Here is a 21,532-nt window from a genome sequence, read left to right as displayed (position 1 = left end):
GACTGTTTTCTACTGCTGCTGGTAGTGGTGGAAATCAGATGCCATTAGTGTTCATAGGAAAGAACATAGAAAGCCCACAACACATTTTCGTTGGTGCTGTGTTTGCAAAATTGCAGTTTTCATTGCTGCTGTGCTACCTAAATTGCAATAAATGATCTAATCTCTATTAAGTCACCAACCACTTCAAAAAAATCAATGAAGTGCTATTTTATTGCCCTGTGTGAGGTCAAAATAAATGTCATAGGAAACTTACAGAGAAAGTCATACTTGAAATGTCTTGTTTTGTAGTTATTTAAGAGGCGCTGTACTTAAATACAGGTTGAAGTATCCCATGATACTGATCTTAGAGTATTAATCTACTTAGCTCAGTATTGTCTATACTCACTGCAACTCTCCCATGTTAACAAACAGAAAATGCTTTCTATACCAAGATACCTGGAAGTAACCTTGAAACCTTTTGTACACAAAGCATATATGCTGCCACTGAGAGCCAACCCTCTTTCATATATAATATAAACTTCAAGATAGATAGAGGAATATCATGGAAAACAGGCATGTAGCCGGGGGGGGGGGGGGCTTGAGGGGCTTCAGCCCCCCCCCCCCCCCGAAATTATCAGGGTGGTCTGCGAAAAGGCCTTACATTTATAATTTAAACTGTTATGTTTATTCATATCATGATCTGATCACCATGCTCAACATATCCCATATGCATGGGGGTATTGGGATAATGATACAAAAGGTTTGCTAGGGTAGACCCTCAGACTCAGCCCCCCCGAACCAAAATCCCAGCCCCTCCCGAAGCAAAATACTGGCTACGGGCCTGATGGAAAAGAAGACAGCAAGGACAGTACAAACACAGGCAGCAAGGACAAGAAGCAATGGAAGACAATCAAGGAAAGTGTATTTCACATCCATATCAGTCCTAAGTAAAATTTCCATATCAGTCTGCAATTTTTTTAAATGCACAATGTTGCATTTCCTTTCATACAGAATGTCTCCTAACATTCACATTTTGAATCCTTGTCATCATCATCATCATCATCATCATCACCTCTTCATGACTTTATTTTAGAATTGGAAGTCAAGGCAGCTTAAAATTAAAATGCAATACAATTGTTGTTGCTGTTAACTGCCAAAAGTTGACTTCAGCTTCTGATCACATATGTTTTAATTACATGTTTTAAGTTTTATAATGTATTTTAACAGTTTTAACTGATTGTATGTAGTATTCTGACTTATAATTGTATTTGCAGGTAATATTCTGATTATAATTGTATTTTAGGCATAAAGTTGCCAATTGTTGTAAGCCGGCCCGAGTCCCCTCGGGTGAGAAGGGCGGGGTATAAATGCTGGAAATAAATAAATATATAATAAATCATGCTATGAATGAGGAACCTTCAAATCCCAGTCATCAACAGTCTTGCTCAGGTTCTGCGGATTCAGGGCTGTAGCTTCTTTCATTAAATCAAGAATCATCAAGAATTCAGTCTTTTTCTTTTTCTACTGTCTTCTATCTTACTGAGCATTATTTTATTTTCTAATGAGTTATATCTTATGATATGCCTAAAGTACAGTGGTCTAAGTTTACTTATCTTGGCTTTTAAGGAGAGTTCAGGCATGATTTTTCTCTAGAATGCATTTACGGTAGAGTTTCACTTATCCAACATAAACAGGCCAGCAGAACATTGGATAAGCAAAAATGTTGGATAATAAGGAGAGATTAAGGAAAAGCCTATTAAACATCAAATTACATTATGATTTTACAAATTAAGCACCAAAACACCATGTTTTTTACAAGTCTGCCACTTGTTTGGGAGTGTGCCTGCACTTGTGTTGTTGGGCATGCTGGCCCGCTGTGCATTGCTGCCTAGAGAAATAGCTGTGGATCTGGGCGGGAGGCAGATTGCGTTGGATAATACAGAATGTTGGATAAGCAAAGGTTGGATAAGTGAGACTCTACTGTATTTGTTTTTCTAACAGTCTATGGTATCTACAGATTTCTCCTCCAGCACTACATTTCAAATGAATTGATTACCTCCTTATCAGCTTTTCTCACTGCCATTGAACAGCTGCATTTAGGATTCTGACCATAAATCTGTCTTTTACTTTTGCTACTCATTTGTCCATAACTGCTTTTTTATAATTCCCAAATATTGCAATGTTTTTGTACCTCTCGTTTCTTGTTTTACTCCATATAGTTTCTCATGATTCACACTTTCCACATTCTATGTTCCTATAATATGTGTTGTGCAGCATTGGACTTTCCTTTAACCTCTGAGAACATCAACAGCTGAACGTCCTTTCAGTTGTGTCATTAATCACAGCATTGCTTGTACTTATCCTCTGCTCTTCCACAGTAATTCATTGAATGCCTTCCAACCTGAGAATGTCACACTTTGGCACTATTTCTTGTTCCATTTTAGATTTCCTCATCATAGAGTTTCAATATAAAAGCCTTTGGAAGTAGTTTATCATTGCTTCCCTCTGCACAGTCCTGTCAAGTTAGCAATGGTGCCACTGCTATTGTCTCTAAAACAACAGCAGTGGTACCCCTAATTAATTCTGCCCAATAGCTATTTGGCATAGTCTTCCTCTTCAGGAAAATCCTGTTTGATATGAGAGACCTTCCCAGCACCACTGCTGCCATCAATCACCATAGCCCCTTGCCTCAGAGGAGCATGCAACCCCATCATCACCTAAAAACAGTGCTATGGTGAGGCAATACAGTGAAAACCAGACAAAAGCTCAACATTACAATTAATGCAATTGAACAATCAATAGCATGTAAAAACAAATTAAAGAATAGTCAAAATAATAAAAAGCTATTTTAGAAAGAACAGTTAAGCCAGTACAGCAGCCTTGTCAAATCCCTTGCTTTAAAAATGTTCATTTTTCAAAAGCCTCCCTGGGTAAGTGATTACACATTTTCCTGCCAGTTATGCAACTTTTGAGGTGAGATTCATATTGTGGAATTGTGATAGGTGAAAAGTGAATAGTGTGCTGGTTTGCTTAAAAATACATGTTTTGGACATTGGTTTTGCATTGACCTTCCCTTAGAACATTAGAGTGACATACAAATGCATAAATTACCATTTCTAGAGGAGAAAGTGTTGAACATATTTTCACATGTGTTGTTGAAGGCTTTCATGATAGGAATCATTGGGTTCCTATGAGTTTTCTGGGCTGTATGGTCATGTTCCAGAAGCATTCTCTCCTGACGTTTCACTCACATCTATGGCGGGCATCCTCAGAAGTTGTGAGGTCTGTTGGAAACTAGGCAAGTGGAGTTTATATATCTGTGGAATGTTCAGGGTGGGAGAAAGAACTCTTTTTTGCCTGAGTCAAGTGTGAATGTTGCAATTGGCCAGGCTTTAAAGCTGCAAGGCTATTCAATGCTAATCAAGCTGGCCAATTGCAACATTCACACTTGCCTCAGGTAGACAAGAGTTCTTTCTCCCACCCTGAACATTTCACAGATAGAAAAACCTCACTTGCCTAGTTTCCAACCCACAACCTCTGAGGATGCCCACCATAGATGTGGGCAAAATGTCAGGAGAGAATGCTGCTGGAATATAGCCATATAGCCTAGAAAGCTCACAGCAACCCATGTCTTCACAGTTCAGGCATACTCAAAATGGTAGCTCAAGGAGAGATGAATTGGGGATAGTTTGCTTTGGACATCCACAAAGCAAGGGTTCCCTCCTGTAGCTCCTCTATTCCAGCACTATTTACATGTGTGAATACTTTGGGAGGCAAGAAGAGGCGCCCTGACATCTCCCCCAAACTGCAGAAACACTTTGGGCAGGCCTAGTTCATATCCTCCAATTATCCCGATTTAGCACGGACAACATACCCATCTAATAATCTGTTGCTCCACTTTTTCAGCTAGTTTTACAATGCCCTTCTCTCCCACTTTCACACTTTCTTATCTTCTTCTTCATTCAGGCAGTCGTGACCTCATGGACCAGTCCATGCCAGAGCTTCCTGTCGGCTGTCACCGCCCCCAGTTCCTTCAAGGTCAAGCCAGTCACTTCAAGGATACCTTGGTCAGCCTCTCTTCCTTTTTCCTTCCATTTTCCCCAGCATCATGATCTTTTCCAAGCTTTCCTGTCTTCTCATGATGTGGCCAAAATACTTCATCTTTGCCTCTGATATCCTTCCCTCCAGTGAGCAGTCGGGCATTATTTCCTGGAGGATGGACTGGTTGGATCTTCTTGTGGTCCAAGGCACTCTCAGGATTTTCCTTCAGCACCAAAGTTCAAAAGCATCTATCTTCCTTCGCTCAGCCTTTCTTATGGTCCAGCTCTCGCAACCATAGGTTACTACGGGGAATACCATTGCTTTAACTATGCAGACCTTTGTCTCTGCTTTTCACTATTTTATCGAGGTTGGCCATTGCTCTTCTCCCAAGAAGTAGACGTCTTCTGATTTCCTGGCTGCAACCTGCATCTGCAGTGATTTTCTCCATCTCCTTTCTTATCAGCCTACTTCAATTGCTGCAAACTGAGTTCTAAATGTAAGAGAGTTATATTGAGTTAACTTGGTGGGGAGAGCAGGACCTCACCACCTTTCTGTAGGTTCAAGCAGAAGCAAATTGCTGTAGGTTATTCTATCTTGTGTATTCTTCCTTATTAATGACTTTTGCCATCATGATCATGCTGCTGTTGGATGGCCACATATATCTTAGTTTTTAGCTGTAAACTATGAAAAGGAATCCATATAATGCTTGAAATGTAACACATTGTATTCTCTGGAAGACATTTCTTTGCAAAATTTTCAAGCCAATGTTTCGTTAGACTCTGAAAAATGTCAGATGACCACCTTAAGAGCTAATATATTTAAAATTATTTTATTTTACTGCTTTTTGGGACCTGCCTCTGAGGTGGTCATGCATTTTCTGAGGCAATCCAATGACCGAAAGTTTGCTGTGCCATAACATCAAACCATTACATTATTTCTTTCTGTTCCCTGCTGCTCATTGCACACATTTGAATAGAGACAGCATTTTTAAATTTCTTTTTGCAGGATAGGAAGACATTTCAATAGGTGAGCAAAATCTCAGCCAGGTTTAAAGTGCTTGGATATGTTCAAGAATAAATTCAACACAAGCAGCTCATCTTGAAAGCATTTTGTAGAGAAAAGGCAATAAAGTATGATTTTCCATTTCTAACAATATAATTTTAGAATGTCAAACTGAATACTCACATCCACGTTTTAAAGTATTGCTTGCACTAAAGCCATAAAACTACGGATTATTCTTTTCTGAAAAATATGATAATCATAGATCTCAGCAAAATCACTTTCATAACATCTTTTTTGTCAACTAATCCTATTCCAAAATGTAATATAGAGATGCCAGTTTTCTAGCAAAGCAGCAGTTATATTAAATTATGTCCTCCCACTGTCATTTAGCAAGCAATCCCACATGCCCATGATGCCATGCCACCTGCACAAAATCTGCAACATGTGAGATTAGTGCAGCCCTAAACAGTAAGAGAAAACCCCCACTTTTCCAAATAGCAGAAAATGGAATTTCTTTGGCAATCCTCCTAGTGTGTCCAACCATCACGGCTCTGTGTGGCAAAAAGTCAGTATGGAAAGCCACACAGGACTTACATCATGTAGTCACATCAGTACTAGGGAGTGTTTTTAGTGTCTGCATGTTTTCCTTGTATTGTTTATATCTGGTATGCTGGCCACAGTGGCTGCAGAGTTTTCTTTGCTTGTTCTGCCATGATTCACATAATCAAATAGCCACCTAAACTCTCTGGGTAAGTGTCTCAGCCCTTCCATGTGTTGCCTCTGACCCTCCTAATTTGCTCTCAATTTCTAAACATAATCTATTATCTTCCAAATATTTCCACAGCGTTTCCTTTTAAAATAGTGAAGTAGAAGGATAGATGCAATAGGGAATTTTATAGTCACCCTCACATTCATAGACTAGGGTCTCTCCCCCTGCTTCCAATTTTTGTTGTTGTTATTTATATTCTTTCTTTCCTTTGATGGTTTCCTGCCTCACTTGGTAATTGTTGTTATTTTAATGCAATGCATTGTGCTCTGATTTTGCAGAAAATGTTTCAAGAAGGCCAAATTAATATTGACCTGCTTACCCAAGTTTTCTCCCACCTTAACACAGGTCTAGGGTCCTTGTGTGTGTTTGCATGGGTGTGCATGTGTTTATGTTTGAGATTAATGTAAAGAATGTGCACTTGGAAAGCTGATAGATGTGCAGTTGGGAAAAAAGAAAAAATATTCATAGTACTACACAGATGAGAGAGAGGACATTATAACATATATGTTTAATAGCATGGATGTGTTATTAAAAACCAACTAATAATCTAATAATAATAACTATACATTTCTAACATATTTTTAGTGCCAGGCTGGGTCTCGAGCCCCAACCCAACCCCAAACATTCCTGGGAGGATTAATCTGATCATTTACCAAAACCTAAGAAACAAACTAAAAAACTGGCTTGGTAAGTTTTCCTTTCCTAAAGATTGCCTTTCCTTAAGACTTAGCTTCTTCATACTAATCTCCATCTTTCCCCCTCTTCCCTGTTAAGAAAATTATGCACAGCTGTATTAAAATAACTAATTTTTCTAATCTGCCATCGGAGGAAAACCCTCCGGTGGCATTAATATTCTTTATTAATGAGCAATAAGAGGAGAGGACTCACATATATATGTGCAAGCACTAGGCACCAAAAGAAACTTGAACTATGTAAAATGTGATTGGGAAACTGTTGGGGGGTTGAACATCCAGGAAGCCAGCCCAATATCCATCTGAGAAGGAATCCCCGCAGGGAAGCAAGACCTCTTTAGAGATATAATCAAGGCATTTACAAAAGATCTATATGTTGTCTATGGGGTTTGCCCCTATTATAAACCCCATAAATCCATCCTGGACTATTTCATACCATTTCCCAAGTCTTGCCCTTTTTCTCTTGGGAATATCATCTAGATGGCTCCAGCTTCAAATGGACAAATAGCAAGTTCATCATTTTTTCCACCACAAGGGAGACTCTATCATCTATCTCCGACACACAGAAAGGACCCGGTCAATAACAGCTCAGATCCTAATACAACCATTCCTGAAACAATCAGGGGAGACAGCAGGTCTTTGGAATGGCTGCCAAAAGGAATAAAATGCTTTACACTGTATTATATGTTAACTTGGTTATTTGGCGTGATTACACTGTTCTGAAATCCATCTGGCCAGATAAATAAAACTTCTGTTACTGCCTTCAAACAAGGTCATGATTTTCCTGGCTTTCAAGATAGCATGACATGCATAGCGACAGACCTACACTTCCCCCTTGTGGCAGACAGCTGATTTTGTTAACAAATGTACACAAAGCCTTCCAGAAACTTTAAACACATTGCATGATTATTGTAAAAGTGGAGAAGGTGAGGAATTGCCACCTGTATGAGAAATACCAGATTGGGAGTTAGTACCTGGTGGTGCTCTCATAAGTTGTATATTCACCAGAAAGCACCATGATTGGTAAAGTGGGTTTCAGTATTCAACTCTTCTTACTTTTGTCAAAATGACGTCTGTGACTTTTCTCAATGTAGAACTTTTCCTCATAGTATCTGATTCCTGATAGTATCGGATAGTGCTGATTTTTTAAAAAGTAGCATAACTAAGACTAATTTATACTGTCTTTACCAGACCCTGTCAGAATTTACACAATTTGCCTCTTTTTCAAATAACCTTTCATCTGGCTTGATGAAGAGACAGAACCATGAATCACAGAGTTGGAAGGTCCACAAGGGTCAGCTAAAGCACTCCTGAAAGATAGCCATTCAAGCTCTGTTTAAAGACTTTAAAATAAGGAATTTGGAATTCCTACTATTCCGCAAGGCTACCTACCCAGAGATCAGAAAGGTTTGCTACTTTTTTCTACCTTTTTAGTTGGCCTAATGTCCATATTATATTAACAAAGATTTCATTAGTCAAAAAGTAGTATGCCTTTTGCTGCAACCGGCCGGAAACTTTACTCTCTCAGACCAAGAATCATTACAGGATCTTCTCCAAACAGGTGGGCAGTTTGAAGGGTGACATGAATGATGGGGTGGACTGGGGTGGTTGGTTGCAAGGGAGGCAGGTGATCTGGAAGTTCTCACACAGACCTATAAAAAGAACAGAAGGAATAAAAATTGATTTTACCCTCTTAGAAGTTAGGAGAAGAGACTTTAGACCCACTAGGCCAGGGGTCCCCAAACTTTTTAAACAGGGGGCCAGTTCACGGTCCTTCAGACCGTTGGAGGGCCAGACTATAGTTTTTTTTAAAAAAAAACTATGAACAAATTCCTATGCAGACTGCGCATACCTTATTTTGAATTTAAAAAACACAACGGTAACAAATACAGCCTCAATCTTAATAATAATCATAATCATAATAAAAATAATGAGGGTTGGAAGAGACCCCTTGGGCCACTTAGTCCAACCTCCTTCTGCCTTTGTGCACCAAAAGCAGAAGCAAAGCACCCCTGACAGATAGCCACCCAGTCTCAATGTTGTTAATAATAATAATAATAATAATAATAATAATAATAATAATAATAATAATACATCACACAGTCCTAAACACTTGGGAAGTGTTTAACTTGTGATTTTGTGATATGAAATCCAGCATATATATCTCATTTGCTGTGTTATACTGTGTCTTTGTGTCAATAATAATAATAATAATAATAATAATAATAATAATAATAAGGGTTGGAGGAGATCCCTTGGGCCATTTAGTCCAACCCTCTTCTGCCTTTGTGCACCAAAAGCACTAGCAAAGCACCCCTTAATAATTAATTATTAATTAAATAGTAATAATTAAAATACCATTATAAACAAGCAAAGCTTTGGAAGGCGTGCACCAGGCGAGGGAGGAGGTGGGAAAGACACACGCCTTTCCCTCCTCCCTCATGCTGCACATGCCTTCCTCAGTGGAGGAGGAGGGAGCTGCCACCGAGGGGACTGGATAAATGGCTTTGATGGGCCGCATGTAGCCCCGGGCCTTAGTTTGGGGACCCCTGCACTACGCAATGGCATGCGAACATTTCAGTGAGGCAAATAGCTAGTTGGTGGCTACTCCATCCCATTGAGAATGTGATATTGGAAAGAAATCCTTCAACTTTCAAGATAGTGACATGCTATGTGTGTGAGGTGATGTTTATTTTTCTATTCTATATAACATTAGGGAAGTGAGATGTATTCATTCATTCATCACATCCCTCTGTCCTCCAGCATGCTGCAAGTGTTGTCCTGGAGTTTCTTCCCCTCCATTTTATCATCATAACATCCATGTGTAGGAGCAAATCACTCAATCTAACTTTTAAAGAGGAATTTGTGAAGGTCTATCTGGAAATGCAGCGCCTGATTTATACTTTGCACAGGAGGAATGTTTTAAAAATCATTGCATCTCCGATTCAAGAATGTGTGTTTATTTGTTCAGTCGTTTCTGACTCTTCGTGACCTCATGGATTAGCCCATGCCAGAGATTCAAGAATAGTGACTTTTAGTTTACTACCTAGAATAGATATTCCCACAAACTGCCCATGATTGAAATATGGATGGTGGCTAGCAACTCCTCTTCACCTTTATCAAAGGTTCTGTCTGCAAGTTCTCCTTAGTGACAGGGAGAGGAAGAACAGTCTAATTTAAAAGGAAGAAACTGCCCTGCATGTTAATACACTCTGTACATTCAGCAGGGTTTTAAGAGGTGGAACAGAATATGCCACATCAAGTGCTATGTGAGTGAAAAAGAAAGCACACCTACATAAAAGTCTGTTGGAAGTAAAACCTACCACGACTCAGGAAATGCATTCTAGTCAGCCCACTTAGTTTTTTACTAGCAGTCAGAGAGACAGTGTGTGGAGGAGAAAAAAATGTTACCCTTCACAGGCAGTTTGAAGTGATATGGTTTGTGCTATTAACTCAGAACTCTGCCATCTCATTCTTATGATGTACACAGACCCTACACTGAAAATGTTATGTGAATGGCAGGAAGGAGGAAAAAGAAATGACCGAATAGACACCATTCATGTTATAGGAAAGTCTGAACATCTTACCAATGTCTCAGCAATAGAACAGATTGCCTAGAGGTGGATCTCCTTTCTGTATGTCTTTCAAAAGAGACAGACAGTTACTTTCTGGGAATGCTTTAGCTGGAGAACCTGCATTGAGCAGAGGGTAGGACTGAGGACCTCTTCACATGGCCCTTGAGGCTGTGCTGTTTCGCCAGCAGTCACAGGCAAAAGGGAAGATATGTGGGGTGCCTCGTGGAGCCCCGTGTGCCCTCCCTCCTTCTCCATCATCTGGTGGGGATGTTGCCTTTTACCCCATCATATGGGAGAAAGGTGAGGAAAGTGCAGGTAGCTCCGTCAGAAAAACAGTTTTTTAAAATTAGGGTGATTAACTGCAACATTTACACTGGCCTCCAACTGACAAAAGTTCTTCCCTCACCCTGGACTTCCCACAGATATATATAAACCTTCCTTGCTTAGTTTCTCCATACCTCACAATCTCTGAGGATGCCTGCCATAGATGTGGGCGAAACGTCAGGAGAGAATACTTCTAGAACATGGCCATACAGCCCAGAAAACATACAACAAACCCAAAACACTTTATTTTCTGTCATGGAGGAGGAAGTGTCTTGCAACGCTTCCCCTCCACTTGGGCAGGAATGTGAGCTGAGTTTCGTCTGATGATGCTCGGCAGGCCCCATCCAGGCCCCATTGACAACTGCAAAAATGGGGCTGAAAAACCCAGTGTGAAGAGGTCCTAAACAGCCTGTGAGGACCCTTCTAGCTTATTGATTCTATAACTCTGACTAGATATATCTCAGAGAGCAGGTATGTTAGATTGCAACTATCTCAACCCTGATATTTCAGAACCCAAACCAGAGACCTAGGGATGATCCCATTGTGAAGTCACTTCAGCTATTTTATGAAGGGTAGTCTCTGGTAATGTCATTAAACATGATCCACACAGCCACTTCTCAAGGCAATGGCCTCACCCTAAGGATTCACTCATTGGAGTAAGGGGGGGCACATCCACACACAATTCATAATGATGGCTATATTCAAAATTCTTGGGCCCAGAAATCTTCCATATTTTGAATTTTGGAGAATTTTGGATTACTCACACGTACATAATGAGATATTGTGAAGATGGAATCCAAGTCAAAACACAGAATACATTTATGCTTCTTAGACACCTTATACAGGTATCCTGAAGACATTTTATAAACAGTATTTTCAAAAATGTTATTCATGAAACAAAATTTATGTACACCAGGCATGGACAAACCTTTTTTTGCCTTGGGACCACATTGTGGGCCCAGCTGAGAGGGCTGGGCTAGCCCATGCCGGGGGGAGGGGTGTAACGGATCTGACTTACCTGGGAAAAGTTGGCATGTGGCCTACTTCAAAGGATAGGTTTGCGAGCAGCCATTTTGTAAAACCAGGAAGTTAGGCAGACATTTTGTGGCTCCCATTGTGCAGCAGAATCGGGGGAGGAGCCGTCTATTTGCATGATGCGGCCTGATTGGCTAGATGCAAATGAACAGGTGCTGAGGCACGAGAGAGGGCGAAGCTAAAATATCAGTTAGAGTAGTTATCCCTGAACATTCTAAGCAGTTAGCTGAGGACAGCTACCCTGTTTCCCTGAAAATAAGACATCCCCGAAAAATAAGACCTAGTAGAAGTTTTGCTGAATTGCTAAATATAAGGCCTCCTCCGAAAGTAAGACCTAGCAGTTTTTGTTTGGAAGCATGCCCAGCGCCTGCCAAACAGAACACCAGAGCATGCAGGATTGGTAAAGGTACATACCAGTTGTACATGGTATTAATATTAAAATTAATATAAGACACTGTCTTATTTTCGGGGAAACACGGTAGGTAGTTAGCTCTGGCTTTTTGCGTTAGCTGAGACAGCTAATGGAGGTAGCTGAATAGCTAGGAGCTCAGAGAGGACAGTTAGTCCTAGTGAGGGTTTTAAAGTGCAGTTTAGGTTTTAAAGAGCAGTTTAGTCAGGATTCAGAATCCAGTTTAGAAGTGTAGTATTTGGAAGTCTATTTTTAGGATTAAAGTCAGAACAAAGTCACACAGGAACTATTTCAAAGTAACATCTTCACAAAAAGCATTCAAAAGCCTTTTGTAACTATCAAGCATTTGTACTATATTTGTGTTCCTGAACACCATCAAGCTTAGGTACCTCAAAAGAGTCAAATAAACAAATAGTTCTTGTTTCATCATATAAAAAGTTTCACCCTCATCTCTAAGCCTCAACACAAATAAAGCAAGGCTCCTGAACCCAAAAGGTGGGATATAAAATAAAGATACCCCCTGCCTGAAAGATTCCTTTACAGGGGGCATTCACACGCTGGATGGGGTGGGCCCATGAGGAGTAGGGCTCAGGAGAAGGGCAGGGCAGGGTCTGGGTCAGGTTGTCCTCCCAGCATAAGAGCCATGCTGCTTGCCCCATCCTTATGCCGGGAGGAAGGCAGGACACGCAGCAACTGCCTCCTCCCCGATCCTTGGGCTGTTCTCTTGGCATTATGCTAGAAGGAGGGCAATACAGGAGGTGGCTGTGAGTGCTCCAGTGGGCTCGCAGCTCCATATGCCTTCCTTGAGTTGTCATCCCGGCATAAGGATGGAGTTGCTCACACCGTCCTTATGCCGTGAGGAGGGCAAGACATGCGGTGGCTGAGAGTGCTCCAGAGGCCTCTCAGCTGCTTTGTGCCTTCTTACCCCATCTTTTTGGCATAAGGACATGGTAGGCCACTGTGTCCTTATGCCAAGAGGACAGGGAAAATGAGGAGGGCCTGAGTTAAGCACTCAGGGGTCCACATCTGGCACCCGGGCCTTAGTTTGCCTATGCCTGATGTACAACCAACCATCGGAAGTGGACAATTCTGAATTTTGGAGTATTTTGGATAATGATTTATAACACCATATATGGCCTAGTTCCAGATTACTACAAATTACTGCTGTATCCTGTGTCTGATGTATTTTGTTATAATGGTGTTTATATATATATGTCCTGCTCACTTCAAAGGATCAGTCTGAACGCAGATCAGAGATAGCTGCTCTCAAATCCAATCTTTATTGAAGAACACATGACTTTGGAAAAGTCAAGAATGACTTAATGTTTACATACAACTATTTTTATAACTTTTGATGCTACGTAACACCACACGTAAATATCATCATCAAGCCCCACCTCCAATATCACATTACTACCATTTTCACACATTTTCACACACTAAACCAATTATAATTGTTTACACTTTCGGTTCCCAGTTCCCAGGCGTATTCTATCTTCTTCTGCCAGGTGCTTGTTTATGTTATGACTCCCAGTTGCAGGGCTGAATTACCAAAGCCCTGTAACTGGGTTCCATGACATATATATATATATATATATATATATATATATATATAATGTCGATATGTTTTGACTTTTTTGTACCCCTTCTTCTTTTTCATCTTCAATAGACATTGTCTACATACAAATATAGCTATGTTTTGAGATCTCCTTGCGTCTATTCTACTTCCCCTCCAGTACATCTGGTGGGAACACAAAAGAGGGCTTCTCTTCTAAATGGCTTCTCTCAGGTTATAAAACTCCCTTCCCAGACACTGACCTTCTTAGCCTGTAGTGGATACATTTTTGTTGTATCAGCATGGCTTTTTTAAAAAAGGATTTTGAACAAAGTGTTGTGTTGCATTGGCTATATTTGTTATTTTTTTCTTGTTAACAAATATGTTTGAAATTGCTTCCATAATGTATTTTAGTCCTTGCATTTTTAAGGCAGGATCACAAATAACAACTTAAAAAAAGAACTTGTGTGAAGAGGATATCTTCAACTACATAACATAAAATAATAGTGGTAACCAACTAAGTATAAATTTTCATCATGGGTTTGACTGATTTGATCAGATTGTGTGTAGCTTGAAGATGCTTACAGGAATTCTAGTGCTCCCATTTTCGTTTCCCTCTCAGACCTTGCATGATGTCATATCTGACTTCCTGGGATCAATGACAAAGGCAGGGTCAATGCCTAGATTGCAATTCTTATTTCAGAACATGATACTCATCAAGTATCTCTTCTCCCAGTCCTGATTTTCTATGCTGATTCTCTACTCAGATCCCCTTTTCCCACAAGCTGGCTAAACAAAATAGATTTCCCTCTGTTCATATTGAGAGTTATGTAAATCCTGTGCAATGTACATGCCGAGTGAAAAAGATTTAAAAATTCATCACATCATAACAAAGGCTATACTACTAGTTCCAGTGACATTTTATGAGCATCTACCTGTCAAGCTGCAGATATGTTTGTCTTTCATCTGCATGTGAATGACAGATAGCTTCAGTTAGAATCAGATGCCTGAAAATGACATCTGTATAGTGTTCATCTCATATGGCTGAGAGATCTTTTCCCTCTGCTTTCTTGTACAATGAGTTCTTTTTTTTCATGTGTGTACCTTCAAGCTGCCTGTCAACTTATGGCAGCCCCATGAATTTCATGGGTTTTTCTTAGATAAGGATTAGTCAGAGGCAGTTTTGCCGGTTCCTTCCTCTGAAATACGGCCAGTGGCAATTGGTTTTCATCGATAGTCTGCCACCCAAATAATAACCAGGCCTGATCCTGCTCAGCTTACAAGATCAGATAGGAGCTGAAACCTTTAGGGTATTTAGCTTCTCCTTTTTCAGTGTTCATATGATAATACAGCTACTGTGATGGCAGGCTGGAGCATTGCAGGAACTAGCGGTTGAGCTGCCAGCAAGGCTGCACACTGCTCCAATCTAAATTGTGATTGCTGTGGAGCTACTTTGGCCTTGGCCATAGTAAAATCTACATGAGCTTCTTGCTCAGGCTTGACTCTATGATGCTCAACTGCTGCTATGGCTGCTTTAGATGTATAGAGCTCGCAGGTGGCTCTGGGTGCGAGTTCTGCTGGAACATCTTTTAAGTAAACACTTGGCATCCTTTTTCTAGGCTCTTGAGAGTAAGTGCCTTTAAGGGGGAAGGGGGCTATCCAGCTTCCCTCATCCGACTGTACTGTTTGACTATTTAAAACATTCAAGTAATAAATGCTACAAGGTGTGCAAAAGGTGGATATCTTTGCAAATTCTTCTCCTTATAAGCAAAGACTTCTTTTCCCCAAAATTCTTGAAACTTAAAGGGGAATTTCTGCAGGATTTGCCTCTGTGTAATGTCTTGATTAAGGCAAGCCAAACCAGGGAGCTGCGGGTAGGCCATGGCTGATTCTAATTCCACTAGTAGGTCACTCAAATCCCATAATTTCTCACAGCCTTTGAGCTTGAGAATTGGAAAATTATAAAGCCTATTTAGTAAAGAAGCCTCGATTTCAGAAGAGGCTCCGTATCTGTCTTGCAGACGTGACCATGCTGTCTCTAAGGCCCTTTCTGGGTCTGAAACATGTGCAGCATAGACCCTTTGCCCATCATCCCCATAACAAACCTGTATCTGTGACCATTCTTGTACCGGTTTGCACTTTTTACCTTTAGCAACTTGATATAGACACAGGGTCTATTCCCATCCAATTTGCACTTCCAAGAATTTGCAGCACTTTATCAGTCACCTCGTGTTTACAATATTTATATGGTGCACCTTACCCAGTCTACTTTTACAACCTCTCCGTTTTAATCCATGTTTTTATTAGCTCTTGTCATTTGTTTTTATTGGCTAATGTTTAAATTTTTATAATTGTGCATGTCTTTTGTCTATTGTTGTGTTTTATATTGCTATTGTTTTTATTTTGGCTTGTTGACTAATTTGCCGAGCTTTCACTTCGGCTTGTTGTCTGATTTGCTCTGCCTGAATTTTGGCTTTCTGTTTGGCTTGTTCTGCCTGAATTTTAGTTTCCTGCCTAGTTAGTCGAGCTTTCATTTCGGCTTCAATTTGCGAAAATTCCAGCTCTTTGGATGCCACTGCTGCTTCAGATTCCGCCTGGAGAATCTGAGCTTTAAGCCTCATTTTCTCTATTTCTTTGGAATTCTGGGTTGCCACAGAAGCATTGCTATGATAGGAACAAGCACTATCTCTGTCACGATTAGAATGTGAGCAATGGTTACTGGCAGATGATATAGTCGACCGGTGTGTGACAGAACTTTTGGTGCTCTGTGTCTGCTGAGGGTAAAAACCCTGACTGACTTCAGGGCTCTGAGGCAGGGATGAAAAGTAAACCTCACTCAACTGAAATTCTTGAAGCTGAGACCGAGAGGCTTCAAGCACAACATTAAATTCACTTTCTTTACTTTGTGAGTCAAATAATAAAGCTTGAAGTTTTGCTTTGGCCTCATTATTATTAATGTCCTTAAGAACTCATTGTTGTTCATCTATTAGGGCCCTCCATTGAGAAAAGGTATCCAGGAACTCTTCTTTATAAACTGCTATCATTTCAGGGTCTCTAGATGTTGATAAAGAGTGCATGCCATTTTGCAGTTGTTTCCAAGCACTTTCAGCCCTTATAATCAAAAGGCTTTCCCTTGCCAGCAACAGTTGCAGGCCCTTTTCTGTTGAGTGCTTTTCTCTATGGGAATGGGTGCTATGCGAATGTCTTCTTGCGCTTCCCTCAGAACGCCTATCCATTATGATTGATCACTGGAAAACTCTATGTGGGAAGAGGACTGTAAGCGTGACTGACTATGTACACAGCCTGCTATCACCACCTATACTATCAGTGATACAACAAAAAAATGGAATCGGTAATGAGTATTAGCTCCTTTCATCAGGCAAAGGGCAAAACAAACATGAAACAAACTATCCCCCACTGCTTTAAACCAAAACACACATCCCCCAAAGAAATCTATATAGAAAAGGTGGGAACAAAATGGCCTCCAAATCTTCTGAGATGATTTGACAACAGCGTTGAAGAAGACAAAATGGCTGCCAATCCTCTGCTTTACTTCTATGAGGGAAGCTTAAAAAGACCAACACAAAATGGCTGCCATGCAGCAAACCCCCTTTTGGTGCCAAACATCTCTACAAGTCAAATAGTAGTTGAGAGATTTGCTTTTTTACTTTCTCAAATCCCTACACAGGGAGAAAACTATTAGCTATGCTTTTGGTAAGTACATAAAGCTATGATGTGACTATAAGGTAAGTACATAAAGCTATGATGTGACTATAAGGTAAGTGCGTGAAATAGGTTGCCTGTATGATTTGCCAGGCCAGAGAACTCAGCCCAATTCGATGACCTATCTCTAAGAGGTTTTGCTCTGGAATGAAATTGGAGGGGGAAAAGCCTCTAGAGATTAGCTCAGGCAGCAGGGCTGAACCATCTCACCCAAACCTACAGGGGAGTCCCAAGCTCCACCCCCAAAACAAGAGCCAGTGTAACATTCCACCCAAGAGCAGCAAACCAGGAAATAAGCAGGACAGAGAAAACCATGTAAGACCTCACACCTACCGAAGCTTTTTTTAAAAAAAATAAAAATAAAAAACAGGACATGTGATGTACTGTTTGCTTTATGCCAAACAGTTTATCACATGACTGTCTTTCCTTTTTTAAAGCAATGTCAGTAACTATTTTCTGAGTAACGCTTAGTTTCTGAGGTCTTAGGAAAACAAACAATTGTTTTGTATTCATTTTATTCATATACATATTTTAAGTATGAAGCAGTTGTTTTAAAACTGTGTTGACCTCACAGCTTCCAAGTCATTCAGTTTGAAAATAAGCCTTTGAATTTTTTTAATTCATGGATTATTAACTTCCAACAGATAAACATGCCTGTTAGCAACAGAGGACACGAGAACAAACATGCATTGGGACAAAACTTTAGTCTCCAGCAGCATTGTTTCCTTTTCACAGATACAACAACAAGCTACAAAGGCTTACTGACTGGTTCAGCACACTGGAGACAAAATGGATGGAACAAAGGAGCCGCCAAAACAATGCTAAGCACAGCACTAGAATGGATCAAGCCAAAGCATGATCATATTGCCATAGATGGAGAATAATGAACTGCGCAGTTTAGATTGCTTCTCTCTTCCACTCCACCTGTTTCATTTCCTCAAATAAACATCAGTGCCAGTGGGATCTGAATACAGTCCAACTGTGGCAAATTGGCAGGGACATTGTGATTAATCCTCTGTCATCCCACTTTTCTCCTTGCTTTTAAACGGTCCCAGTTTTTCTGTCTCCCTTCAACTTTCTCCTTTTTTTGCTCAGCTTACTTCAGTTGCTGCAGAATGAATTCAAAGTGCAAAAGCAATCTGCACTCAGGCCCCTTCTACACGGCCATATAATCTCAATTATCAAAGCAGGTGATCCACATTATCTGCTTTGAACTGGATTACATGAGTTTACACTGCCATATAATCCAGTTCAAAGCAGATACTCTGGATTTTATATAGCAGTGTAAAAGAGGATTCAGACGGGCCTTATATCCTAGGATCTGATCCCAGGTTTTCTGCTTTAAACTGGATTATATATGTCTTCATTGTCAGATAATCTGGGATAAACAGAAACCTGGGATCATATCCTGGGATATAGGGCCTGTCTTGATGGGCCCATAGACCACTTTCACTCAGCTGCATAAAATTCACATTGTACTGGCTTATATGGCAGTGTGGACTCAGATAACCCAGTTCAAAGCAGATATTGTGGATTATCTGCCTTGATATTCTGGGTTATATGGCTATGTGGAAGGGCTTTCAGTGAGGCAGGGAGATGAAAAACAAAGTCTTGCCATTCTCTATAGCTTGTGGCTTCCTCCTCATTACAACTTTTTCCATGTTGACAACACTTTTGATGTTGTTTGTATTCATGCCATCCCTCCACTAAGAATGACTGCAACACATGAGTTGCTATGGTCATCTCCTCAGTTGGGTTGGCCGTTTGGTGGTATTGTAAACCATTTCGGAACCTACACAAGGAGAAAGGCAGAGTATAAAGCAGGTGATGAATGAATGAATGAATGAATGTAAACCTCGTGACAAGTCTCTATCTAGTTAGTTAGATAGTCAGGTGGCAGACATGCAGTTCATCACTGAGACAATATTTGAAGCCACATGTCCACTCAGCCATGAAAACCCACCGGGTTCACCTTGAGCAAGTCACACATTTTAGTCTCAGGAAACTGTGTGATTGGTTGCCATAAATCAGAAATGGCATGAAGGCACACAGCAAAACCAGTTTGATAGAACCTGCTAGAGTCAACATAAACTTCCAGGATCCACTCCTTGCCACATTTAGGTGATTTTGTGGTGGCTACTCACTTAACTTGGAGACAGCCTTGTCATAAAGTCTTTCTCCTACCCTAACACTGGTCAGGTTGTCTGTGAAGAAATCCTGCAAGGAGTTGTGTCCCAACCACCAGGAATGTTTTGCAATCCACAATTCATTTGCTTGAGTCCCCTTAAAAATCTTTGTTATACACAACTCCATCCTTGTAACGTGTAACTCCACTCGCAGAAAGGGCCCTGGGCTTGGATTGGTTACAGTTCCCATTGCTACCCATCAAGGCTGCCACACCTATGAAATTGATTAAAAGTGTAATATAGAAGAGATTATCGCATGGCTTCAAGAGGCATAATAACCCAGCAAGAAGGAGGCAGAGAAGCATACTAGAGAATATATACCATGTCACTCCTTGGGTCTGTTAGTATTTTTGGTAGGATTGAAAATCAGCTGATAGCAGGGCTTAGTGTGGGCAATTTAATTAGGCGTTTCAAAGGTTTTTGTTTTGTTTTTACAATTTACTTTGTAAGAGCTTTAGGAAAATGAATAACCTGGACCAAACTGGATTAAACAGGTGGATTAAAAACAGGCTTAAGGGGCAGCAGCAGAGGCAAAGGGGTAGAAATTCCACGCAACAGACTCACAAAACAGACATGGGGTTTTGCTAAATGTACAAACAGGGTCAAGATTGTTATGCAATCTTTCCACTTTTCCATGGAAGGAGATTTTAGGAGGGCAAAGCTTCATTTGCCAGGTGGTCCCTGGAGCCTTATTGACATTTAGTTTGTTTACAGGCTGAAACTAGGTGAAAGGAACACTTAAGTAACTCAATGGATGCTAGGACTCCCACATCAAATCTCCAGGGAAACACCCAGCACCCAAAGAGGCTTACAATACCCAGACCTGTCTCTCCTTAGTTTTTTTTTCTTTTTTCAGTTTAACTTGAGCTACGGATTCTTTTTTTTAAAAGTTCTCCACAAATACCTCAATTCTTTCAGCCTTGGGAACAGAGAAGGTTTGCCTTTTGTGGCCCTTCAGGTATTTTCATTGAAGGGAAATGTTTTAATGAGTAGTTTCCATGGAAACACATGGTTGGAGTGTTAACATACTCAAGTTCTAAATTCTTGGTCAGGGCAACCCATAGTGAAACATCTAACCATGAAGATCTGGGACAAAACCTGTAATAATGGGGCCAGAAAAGTACGGGGAATCTCTTTGGAGGTGGTGTACAACAAAAGGCAACCCGCATTTTGTCAAAAGGTCTCATATCTTACACACAAATTTTCACTGATAGAAGTTATCACTGATAGAAATGTAAGGGGGAAGAATAAAATCTAGACCTGCATTCACCTTTTGGTGCTATGTATGCTACTCATCTGTCTAAGGATCTAGAGCAGGCATGGGCAAACTAAGGCCCTGGGGCCGGATGGGGAACCCTGGGTGCTTACCTCAAGCCCTCCTCATTTTCCATGTTCTCTTGTGGCAGCCCACCACATCCTTATGTAGAAAGGGTGAGGGAGGGAGGCATTCAGCAGCTGAGACCCCTCTGGAGTGCTCTCAGCCACGGTGTGTCTCACCCTCCTCCTGGCATAAGAATGGTGTGAATAGCCCTGTCCTTATGCTGGGAGGACAGCTTGGAAGGCATGCTCTCCAGAGCGCTTTCGGAGGTTACCTGTCTCGCCCTCCTCCTGGCATAATGCTGAGAAGACAGCCTGAAGATCGAGGGAGGAGGATTGGGGCAGTCGCCACATGTCTCATTTTCCTCCCAGCGTAAGGATGAGATGAGCTGCCCGCCTTTATGCCAGGACAGCCTGAGAATGACCTGCCCTCTCCCAGGCCCTTCCCCTCCTGGGTCCATCCCACCCAGTGTGTGCCTGGCTACACTTTTTCCCAGCTGGGCCCACAGTGCGGCCCCAAGGGAAAAAGGTTTGCCCATGCCTGACCACTACACTTAGCCTTCCACATGCACTGGAGTAAACACATGGAAACAACTAGGGAATGCTGTGTCCAATTTTGGGCACCGCAATTGAAGGGAGATGTTGACAAGCTGGAAAGTGTCCAGAAGAGGGCGACTAAAATGATCAAGGGTCTGGAGAACAAGCCCTGTGAGGAACAGCTTAAACAGCTGGGCATGTTTAGCCTGCAAAACAGAAGGCTGAGAGGAGACATGATAGCCATGTATCAATATATGAGGGGAAGTCATAGGGAGGAGGGAAAAGCATGTTATCTGCTGCCCTGGAGGCTAGGACGTGGAACAATGGCTTCAAACTACAGAAAAGGAGATTCTACCTGAACAATAGGAATAACTTCCTCAGCAGAGGA

At 41.0% G+C, this 21,532-nt stretch overlaps 1 long non-coding RNA gene across 1 annotated transcript; it reads right to left on the bottom strand.

Annotated features, from left to right (window-relative positions):
• Positions 1-7,966: 7,966 nt before the first annotated feature.
• On the bottom strand, positions 7,967-20,292 carry LOC134296058 (uncharacterized). The gene is made up of 2 exons (XR_010002627.1): positions 20,195-20,292; positions 7,967-8,135 (listed from the first exon to the last, which is right to left on the bottom strand). It is a non-coding gene; the product is annotated as an uncharacterized LOC134296058 (long non-coding RNA).
• Between the last annotated feature and the right edge of the window lie 1,240 nt (positions 20,293-21,532).

This window comes from Anolis carolinensis, chromosome 2 (assembly GCF_035594765.1).
Source record: "Anolis carolinensis isolate JA03-04 chromosome 2, rAnoCar3.1.pri, whole genome shotgun sequence".
NCBI lineage: Eukaryota > Metazoa > Chordata > Lepidosauria > Squamata > Dactyloidae > Anolis > Anolis carolinensis.
The sequence above is the reverse complement of the archived record's forward strand: the minus strand, read 5'-3'. Positions and strand labels throughout refer to the sequence as shown.